This window comes from Gossypium hirsutum, chromosome D08 (genome assembly GCF_007990345.1).
Source record: "Gossypium hirsutum isolate 1008001.06 chromosome D08, Gossypium_hirsutum_v2.1, whole genome shotgun sequence".
NCBI lineage: Eukaryota > Viridiplantae > Streptophyta > Magnoliopsida > Malvales > Malvaceae > Gossypium > Gossypium hirsutum.
Genome location: NC_053444.1, coordinates 40,772,353 through 40,783,999, shown reverse-complemented (window position 1 = coordinate 40,783,999; position 11,647 = coordinate 40,772,353). Strand labels below are relative to the sequence as shown.

The 11,647-nt window shown below is 31.5% G+C and overlaps 1 long non-coding RNA gene across 1 annotated transcript; it reads right to left on the bottom strand.

The window, feature by feature from the left end:
- Positions 1–7,490: 7,490 nt before the first annotated feature.
- LOC107911617 (uncharacterized) lies at positions 7,491–11,078 on the bottom strand. Its single transcript, XR_001687946.2, has 4 exons — positions 10,882–11,078; positions 10,270–10,354; positions 8,913–8,978; positions 7,491–8,091 (listed from the first exon to the last, which is right to left on the bottom strand). It is a non-coding gene; the product is annotated as an uncharacterized lncRNA (long non-coding RNA).
- Positions 11,079–11,647: the final 569 nt, after the last annotated feature.

Genomic DNA, 11,647 nt, shown 5'->3' with positions numbered 1-11,647 from the left:
TATTTAAAAATGGTTGCATGATTATTTTACGAATTGGGCATATATAAAATTAGTTTTGGTTTCTTATTATAATGAGATAAATGGTATTGAAATGTGATGTTGAAATGGTATTATATGTGTCATGGTCATTGATGTTTAAATGTTGCAGATGTATGACCAAATGCCTTTTGATGTGTTAAATTAATTATGTTTATTTAGCTGTAGTTTTAGAGTGTTTAATAGCAGTATGCTCGTTTTAAGTATGTTATGAGAGTATTTTATGAAATTAATTATAATGTGATAATTGTCGATAAATTTATGTATTGAACCGTGCTATGTTCTGTAATGCCTCGTAACCCCTTTCCGGCGACGGATACGGGTTAGGGGTTTTACATCCATCCATTGCCATTGGGAAAAGGATTCCACAAGCGGTATGGTCTGGTAATCCTACTGATTATTCTGATTTGAAAATTTTTGTGTGTCCTGCGTATACTCATGTTGATAATGGGAAATTGGAACCTATATTCATTAAATGTGTTTTTCTTGGTTATAAGGTTGGTGCTAAAGGGTATAAGTTATAGTGTCCTAAAACTAAAAAAATTGTGATTAGCAGAGATTTTATTTTTGATGAAACTGCTATGCTGCCTAACTTATCTCTTAAATACTCTTCTAATAAAGATCAGCAAAGTTCAAATACACATGTGAAGCTAGTGCAGCTTTAGATTGATCCAGGATCTACAATAGAGTCTACTCCTTAAGTTAGTACAAAAACTCAGAGTAGAGTTGTTTCTTCACCACAATATTCTATTGCCAAGGACAAACCTAGAAGAAAAATCAAACTTTCAAAGAAGTATGCCAAGGTTGATCTAGTTGCTTGTTCTTTGAACGTGGCAGAAGATATAGATGCAAATCATGAGCCATCTACTTATTCCGAGGTAGTTAGTTGTGAAGATTCAAGAAAGTGGATGTTTTCCATGCAAGAAGAGATGGAATCACTCCATAAGAATAGAACATGGGATCTAGTGAAGCTTCCTAAAATTGTTTGTTGTAAATGAGTGTTCAAGAGAAAAGAAATGACTCCAAGAGTTGAAGAACCAGATATAAAGCAACGCTAGTTGCAAAAGATTACAATCATATTCTAGGTGTAAACTTCACAGATGTGTTTCTCTAGTTGGGAAGCATAGTTCGATTTGAGTCTTGCTTGGTATTTTGGTCATGTATGATTTGAAGCTTGAATAATTAGATGTAAAAACAATGTTCTTGCATGAAGAACTTGAGGAAGATATTTGCATGCAACAACCAGAGGGTTTTACAGTATCAGAAAAAAGAGGATCATGTTCGCTTGCTTAAAAAGTTCCTTTATGGCTTGAAACAGTCACCAATGTAGTGGTACAAGAGGTTTGATTATTTTATGACTACTCATGATTTCAAAAGAAACAACTTTGACAGTTATGTTTATTTTAAGAAAAACAGTGATAGTTCTTTTTTTATTTCTACTACTTTATGTTGATGACATATTGATAGCAACTAAAGATAAAGTAGAGATTAGAATGATTAAAGCCCAGCTTAGTAAAGAATTTGAGATGAAAGATTTTGGAGCAGCAAAGAAGATACTTGGGATGAAGATTCTCAGAGATGGAAAAGCATGTAAATTGCACCTAAGTTAGAAAGAGTATATTAAGAAAGTTCTTTGCAGGTTCAATATGCAAAGTGCCAAGCCTATTAGTACTCCATTTGCAGGCCACTTCATACTTTCATTAGCTTTGGTTCCGTAATCCGATGATGAGATTGACTACATGTCATGTGTTCTATATTCTAGAGTAGTGAGATCTCTCATGTATGTTATGGTTTGCTCACGTCTATATTTATAATATGCAATTAGTGCAATTAGTGCAGTTAGTGGGAACTGTGGTAAAACTAGGGGATCTATGGTGGGCTTAAGGGTTATATACGGACCATGCAACAAAAATAGAATTTGTATAGAGCTACACTTCCTCTATTTAACTTTGATTAGTATAAGGTTTTTGAACCTTTAAATAGATGTAGTCGAAACTCCTCTTGTATCATTCAATATTTAACATTAGTGAATTTCTCCTCCTTTGCCCTTGGTCTTTTTCTCGAAAGGGTTTTCATGTAAAAACTATGTGTTTTATTTTTCATTTTCTTTTTGCTTTGCAGTTATTCTATATTGCCATTATTGACGTTAGATTTAAGACTCTCAATAAACACAAACTTGGGCTCGTGATCAAAGCCTATGCTCAAATTTTCGGTGTAGTCTACTCAAACACATTTGCACCAGTGACTAGACTTGAGATAATCAAGTTGTTGCTCATTATTGCACCCTAAAAGGGCTAAAAGGTGTATAAGATGGATGTCAAGTTAGCATTTCTCAATGAAACCTTACAAGAAGAGATCTATCTTGAGAAACCAAAAGAGTTTGTGGTAAAAGGGTAAGATAATAAGGTTTAATTGCTAAAATAGTGAATTTAATGGGTTGTTTAGTTGTCAGTAGTGGTTAATTTAGTGGTTATTAATCAGTTTCATGTTGTTGATTGTGTCTAAGTTAGTGGACCATGATCCTATCTTTAGTTATTTTTCATGTATATAAATAGGAGATTTTCTCAACTTCAATGTGTAACACCCCTAACCCGTATCTGTCGCCAGATTCGGGTTACAAAGCATTACCGAACTTAGCATGATTTAGCACAATCATTAAACACCTTTTATACATCAAAGAATAACGATGCCTTTAAAACCTTATTAGACTTAACTATCCACGAATTAATTAATTAAAAATTTCGTAAACATGAATCATAGTTCCAAATCAAATCAATCATATCTTACTAGTCATAATTCAAAATTCAGCACTTTTCAAAATTTCCAACTAATACAATTCGCACTTACATCAAAACAACTGAACATGTTCCATAATAACTCAATTCAAAATATGCACAAGTTATAAACCCATTGATTTATTACTCACCTTCTATAAACCAAGCATATATCATCATATAGTATATATTGAATATAAATCAAACAAATATAACCTAAGTTGATTATCAATCATATTACTTCAATACATGCACATATTAAACCAACCGAACCATTTTATACCATTTCATAATCAAATGTATATACAAACATAGTAACATTACGTCATGGCTGAACATACTATTGATGTTTATAAATAATTGCAATGCGCGCTTGCCCTATAAACAAAAGTCACATTTAACATTTGCACATAAATAACATTTCTATGTACATCAAATTCGCATATGCATATTAGTTTACCTAAACTTCACATTTTATCCTATTAACTAAACATTGAGTCGGTCATACCATTATCAAGTTTATATGAATATCATAATGAATCAAATATCATAACCGAACCATACTATTTCATTTGCCATTTGGATTTGTACCAAAACAATCATGAAATTTATTCATTACTTACCAATAGCAACCGAACCTATATAGTCAATATACAATCAAATACATCATAAACCCATTATTTACCATTCATTAACCAATTATATAAACAACTTTGGTGCTAACTCATAAGACCTAATATGCATATATTATTTCATAATGAATGACCGAAATAAACTATCATTCCATCTATAGTATAATTAACATTTTACCTAAATTTATCCAACTCACATCTTGAGAATCTAATACCTAGCATAACTCAAGTTTATCACATACATGCGATTTGAATATCTCATTCGAATGCAAGTTCAATTCATGATCAAATATAGTCAAATTCAAGCATAAAAATTAAACACATCAAGCACCCATTCAAAAACACATAAAACCGTACTTAAACACATTGATCATAGACAAGCCATTTTGAAACCAAACCGAATATAAGCATGGAAATTAAGCCATTTTCGCATGGCCATTTATATACATGATCCAAAACAAACCAAAAACATAAGTAAGCCTATACATGTCATAATATCAAATTAAAAATTTAACAAAAGACCAAAATATGTCGATAGTGTGATAGACTTTGCTGACGATCCCCGAGCTCATATCGTGACTCCTAAAACTATAAAACAGAGGTAAACAAGAACAACACCCAGTAAGCTATTTAAGCTTAGTAAGTCATAAGAAAAAACATATATATTAACAAAGGCATATTAACATTTTACTAATATGGTCGAATACACATAATTTCCAACACAAAGATATCCTTTACTACAAAGGTCATACTTTAATCACACGTACATATCATATGACCAAATTTAATCAATTATGTACACATATATATTTTCACTTTTAATATTACAATTACATCAATAAGTTGAATCACTTATATGTATGTTCAAACATATTAATCCAAAATTCATATTCAGTATCATTTCAAGTAATCAACTTACCTCGTTTTCATATAAAAATTTAACTAACACATACCTGAACCTGTAATTCGATTTTTCATTCGGTCATTACCTCATATTGCCCGTTGAACCGTTCAAAAATAAAATGGATACACGGATAATTGAAAAACACTTACAATGCCAACGTCCTAGATGTGGTCTTACATGTAATCACATATCGATGTCACTGTCCCAAACAGGGTCTTACACGTAAACACAAGTCGATGCCGACGTCCCAGACGTGGTCTTACACAAAAACACATATCGAAGGTCCTATGTCATGACATATGTATCATATCTATTCCTAAGGTTCGTACGGGACTTTCGAACGTTGAATCTCGATCGAATCGAACTCGAAACATAGTTCATTTGCTCAATACACATTTGGCCATACAGAAATTTTTTCACAAAAATTTCATTCATCATGTAACATTTATATATTATCAAATTTAAAGACATTTATATGCTTGTAGACTTACCTCAGATATCGACGGATGAAATCGACTACTCGACTACTTTCGACTTCCCTCGATCTAATTTCGTTTTCTTTCGTTCTTGATCTTAATAAATTAAAATTTAACTAATTCAATCACACATTCATTCAATTTAATCCAAAAACACATAAATGGGAAATTACCATTTTGCCCCTGATATTTTACACTTTTTACAATTTAGTCCCTATTACATAAAACACAAAATATGCAAAATTTAACTATACTATAGCTTGGCCGAATCTTGCCCATGTTTATCTAAGTCCACAAATATTATTTATTTCATATTTTAGTCCCTAAAAATATTATTTTTTGCAATTTAGCCCTAATTACTCAATTTCATCAAAAATTCAAAAAACAAACTATGTTAATCTAACACATATATTTCATATTTCACCTTCAAACCTCATAAAACTCATGAACTCATCAATGAGATATTTCAAAATCATTATCAATTCACAAAATTGAAGCATGGGTTTTGAAGCACACGAAGCAACGATCTCAAAAACATAAAAATCATCAAAAACCGAACAAAATCCATACCTTAATCAAGACTCAGAAGTGTCGAATGAAACAAAACTTAAAACCCTTTTCTTTTTTTTTTCTTTCAAATTCTGTGAAAAGATGAAGAACATGGCTTTTAATTTGATATATTATAACATATATTAACCTTATTATTATTTTACTAAATTAACCTTTACTAATTAATATATAAAACATATAATATAAGGTCATTCTTAACCATTTCCGTCCACTAACTTATATAGTAGGCTAATTGCATCATAAAAACTCCAAATTATAAAGACAACAACAATTAGGCACTTTCATATTTAACCTTTAAATTTTCATTTTACGCGATTAAGCCCTTTTTTTCAAATTAAGCACATAAACAATAAATTTAATTCACGAAACTTTCACACATGTAATTTCACACATAATAAACATAGAAAATAATTTTAAAATATTTTTGGACTCAGATTTGTGGTCCCGAAACCATTGTTCTAAGTAGGGTCAAAATCAGGTTGTTACACAATGTATCACTTTTAGTTCAATTCAATTCAATCTCTTTCTATTGCTTTTATTATTATTTTTACCATTTTTCCTTATTGATTTTACCTTAGTTGTGATATTACTCTTGTTTATAAACAACCCTATCAAACAACATGAAGAGCTTACCATAAAATGGGTAAATGTATACAACATTTAGAGCCAAACAACCAGATTATTTGATTTGTATATTGAATTTTCACCAATACATTCGCAAATTCGTTAGCTTCTCTAAAGATATTAACTATGGAAAGCTATTTAACAACAAAAATTCCAAGATCAAATACCCTTGAATCCCTTCCAAACATGTGAATGTCTTCTTAAAGGGTTAGGACACCATTTGACCACTACTGTAGAACCCGATTCAATAACAAGTTTAACCTTGCTACCCATTCTCATAAGCAAAAATAGATCAATAGCAATTTTAATTGCCCAAAGCTCAGCACAATTAGAATATATGTATCTTTATAGGATAAAAGAATATCTACAACGTATTACCATCAGCATTCAAAATGCCCTAACTTACCTTTCGTTATGTCATCAACATTAAACTTAAATGCACCTACAAATGGAGGCAACCTAAAGAATAAAGGCTTCGAGGACTTGTTCACCATGAATGAAGCACATGAATCAAATGCTCGGGGTGCTTGTATAATAATATATAGTGACAAAAATATGGTTCCCTAAACCCGGTCGGGACGGTTTGACCCAAATTTCAAAAGTCACATTAGCCACTAAGGTGACTCTCCATTTAAACCACCTCAACACACACCAATCAAACAATCACACTACACAATTAATCATGGAATATTTAAAAACTAAAACCATGCTTCCGTTGCACTACTGTGATCAACAATCAACAGTAAGACTAATTCACAATTTAATATGTAACAAACATTTACTTCAAAAACTTCAGTTAAACATATATGCATGCAATAAGGTATTTCTTTAAAAGATTAAATTTGAAAGGATTTCAGAAACTATTTTATTTCAAAACATATGAATAGTTTTAAGTCGTAATATAGTAAAAAGTTGGGAAAAACTCCATACTACAAGGTTTGAAAATAGTTTGTTATGGTAGGTATACGAACTCGCCTCGATGATGATTTGAGTCATTTAGATTGCCCGATCGTTAAATCTAAGGATTATCGTTCTTACTTGAAGTAGTTGGTAATTCGGTTAAGTGAAGGGAAAACAAAAGTTGACAAGATGGTTCAAAGGTTAGGAATGTGTTGAGGATGGTTCAGTTAAGTAAAATGATGATGGAAAATGGTTAAGTGAATGATGTTAAGGATTCGACTAACAAATAAAATAAGATCACTTGGAAATGGAAAAAAACTTTGAAGGGATGGAATAGGCTTAAGGCTAAGGAAGAACCAATATTAAAGGAAGTATTGACCCGAACCTTATATGGCACTTAAGAAGGATGGGTGTTGAAGGGTAGGACCTTGACTCGCTAACTAGGAAGTTAGGAACCATAGGTATCAATAGGGTGAACGCCACACTCGTTTTAGGATTGATAAGTTCAAAGAAACAAGGATGACGCCACTAGCAATCTAGATAAGTCAACTTGAGTCTTAACGAAATAAGAGAGTTGAAAAACTCAAAAATGTTATAAACATTCAAAAATGAGAAAAAAGTCCCTTACAATGAGCTTATTACAAGTATTTATAGTGCTAGATAAGGCCTAGCCAAAAAGTCACAATTGTTTAGCTTAAATGAGCTAATAATGAGTTAAAATAAAACTTAATCACTAATCTCAAACTCTTGAAATTCTAGGCCTAAGTAAAAGCAACTATCAATAAGATTTAATGTTCTAATTCAGCTAATTTAATAAGCTTGAATGCTTAGGTTTCATTCTTAAGTAGCCAAAGAGTTTAGGATAAGCTTTAAATTCTCCCTTGGATAGCCGAATAGACACCAACAACATTCATGGTATTTTTGGGCACACAAACAGACCATGAAGTGTTCTTAAAGAGGCAATCGGTTATGGAATTTGTAATCACTCCTTTGTCCATTGCTATTCTTGAACAGCTCCTTGGAGAAGATAGAGAGGCTGCCGAATTTTAATGATGCATATTGCTCTCCTTTTGTTGTTGTAACAACCCCTTGTATGTAACCAATTCCAGCTTAATAGTCGCATTTATTACTTTGTAACATCCCTTGAACATAATTGAGTCCAACTAAATAGTCACCTACAAGCATTTATTAACAAACAGATTAAAACAAATTTAAACACACTAAACTTAATAAACTGTAAACACTTAACTTAATTTAATAAACTATAAATAAAAATATTGAACAATAAGTTATTCAAGCAATTAAATAAACTAAGATAAGCATTTATTCCAACAATTAATTAACTAAAATGAGTTTAATAAAAAAATAAAGTCTAGCAACTCAATTATTAACTAAGATGAGTTTAATTAAATTAAAGTTCAGCTTGCAATAAATTGCCATGCATGCTTAGTAAGTTGAATGAGCTTGTAATTAAGCTTCATTTTGCACTTAGGCCCCTCGAGCTTAGGCCACTCTCGATGACTTCGAGTTGTATCATAACATGATGCCACCAGGTTCGCATCTTAGTATTGTATATTTATATATAAAAGTCTTGTTTAGAAAGATTCATTAAAACATCGTGTACAAAAATCACCATTTAACTAGTTTGCAGGAAACTAACAATTTACGTAACTTGTCTAATTTTACATTCATGCATACTAAACATCCAATTGTTTTCTAAAACACACTTATAACATCTAATTCTTACGTAATGTTCAACGACTCTTCAACCTGCACTTACAAGTTAGTCGAACATTTATTTATACCATTCATCAAGCATTCACAAACCATTATTTAATCATCTATCTAAAACGGTAATAAAAGTTTCAAAATAAACCATTTAAAGACTCCATAATGTCCAATTACAACCCAACAATTATGAATAGATCTAATTCTAAATGCCATAATTTTGTCCCACGTTTCCTTCCTCATTTGGTTTGGGAACACATCAACATACCTAGGTATAGCCTCGTTATGGATCACTTGGATGGCTCACTTCCCCACCTCTTCACAAGCTAAATCACTGTAATATTATAAAAGAGTGGGTGAGCTTATTGAAGCTCAATGAGTGCTCAATCATACTACAAATAAACACAACAATCAGGTTAGGGTAGGCATACAATAACAATTCACATATTATTAGAGTACACATAAAATAGTGACTCACATGACACTACAGTTCTCATAAATAAGCAGTGCACATAGACTAAGCAATTTACATAAGATAAGTAGTTCTCGTAAAATATCAGTTCATACCACGTAAAAATAATATTTCATAATACATCATACTCATATATTTCAAATATAGATAAATCGACATTTTTGTGATTATGAAACATATAGGGGACTCTATAACCACCTATAAATAGACTCTATCACCACATATTGGATAAACGGATCTCCTCATAATGCCTCACTTTTGACTCAAAGGGCCCTGCGTTGTCTGCGATATAAGTGTAGCATGAATGCTAACACTCTCTTTACCCTCTACTCATAGATCCATGCGTTCTCTCTGGTGAATGGAGCTATGCTCTACATTCCCTTATCTCTCCAACGTATCTCTGGGCCACAATTCCCATCGCAATAATAAGGGTGATTACTCACAATCTTATGGCATGCTAACTATATCCAATGATTCCATGCAGTCATAATGCCAACATATTCACGATATTCAATATATTAGGCTCACAATTAAGTAGAGCTCACACAATATAACATAATTCACAATTCATAGTTTGCAATATCACAATTCGTAGTTCACATTACTCACATTTCATACAAATTGCTATAAAGCATGGTTTTTAAGTAATATAGTTTGCATGCAACATAGCTTGCACACATAATCACAATTCGCATATCAAATTAGTATAGGCTCGCATATCACTTTAGCGTAGGTTTGCATATCACTTAAGCATAGGTTCGCCATACGTATAATAGGTCTGCATATCACACACAATCACACAACATAGGTTCGTACATCACATACAGTCAAATAACACAGGTTCGCACATCACGTGCAATCACACAACATAGGTTCACACATGACATATAGTCACATAGCATATAGGTTTCGCATAACATCCTAACAGGGTTTGTATGTACCATGTGATAGGGGTTCGTACATGACTGATGATAGGGGTTCGCACATGTCTAGTGATAAGGGTTCACATGGTCTTTTAGCAAGGTTCGCATGTTAATAACACAAGGTTCACATACCAACACATAGCAGGTTCGCATATTAATTAAACAAGGGTTCACATGTATTACCTTAACCTGCGTACTAGAGTTTAAATGCAATATTCCAAACCACTCACCTTAGCTCTTACTTCATCTACAATGCTCAAATAAGCTTTTATGTGCCTTTGTCCATGCTTGTAGAGACTCCCAAATGACTTGATACTTCACAAACATGTCAAATACATTGAAAAGGCATCACTCACAGCAACAAACATATTAAATTTCAAAATCACATATCACAACCTCTAAATCTCTATACCAAGAACTTAACTAGTTTTGCCAAAATAGGTGTTCAACCACTCAAATCTCATTTCTAAGCTTAGATTTCAACTTCATACATCCTAAATATCATTTAATTGCATACTTAAACCATTAATTTTATTCAATTACATCGATCTAATTTTTCCAGAAAAATCATGTTCGTTAATAATTTCAATAAGAAAAATCATTTGATTCATGCAAATTCTTTAAGGATTTGTTAAATCAAGGATATAAACCTTTTAATTAGATCAAAATGAGTTAGAAATCACTTTAAAATAGTAGCTTAACCAAGTAATAAGAGGTTTACCATTTTCAAGCCAAAAATCAACTTAAAATCAAGTGATCTATTGAGATCTTGATTAAATTATTCAAATCTAGAATTGAAATAACAACTAACTTAGTTTAATCATAAATAGTCAGAATCTCACCTCAATTTCACATAATCGACGAGCTATGGAGCTAAATCGAGCTAAAACGTGTGAAGACCTCTTGAGGATTTGAGGATGAAAACGTGATTAATCTTTAAAATTGAAAAGAGATTCTATGTTTGGACAGCTTAGAAATAAAAAAATAAAAAAGATGAGCTAATTTCTGGAGAAAAGATTTAATTTGGTGTTTGACAAAGTTTTGAGAGAGATGTAGAATGGGAGTGAAGGAGACGATGGTGGTTTAAATAACCAACCAATTTTTAAAAATTTGACTTTTGCTCCTTTGACCACCTACAGTTTCCTCCCCTTTCCAAATTGGTCCTTAGTTTCAATTAAAACTTATTTCTAAATTATTTTTAAATTTGATCTCGTTTTTAAAGTTCGTTTTAACCAACTTAATTCTCGAACACATAATTTTAATTTCTTAACCTAAAATTTTTAATTCTAATTATTTTAAACTTTTATTTAATTAATTCCAAATTACTTAATTATCTACCTAATTACAATTTTCGGTTCACCAATCTGATCCTATTTATCTGATTTTACTAATCCGATTTTTGGGTATGACAAAAATGCACTAGCATGAATTAAAACTGGATTGCAAATATTGAAATTTAAATTCAAAACATATTTAATTTTAATACTGGTTATATAAATCAATTAGGTTAAAATTTTGAGATTATATAATAGTGTTAATAATAATTTTCAATTAATATTAGAACTTTAGGACAAATAACAGACCAAATGAAATGAATAGGGTTATCGT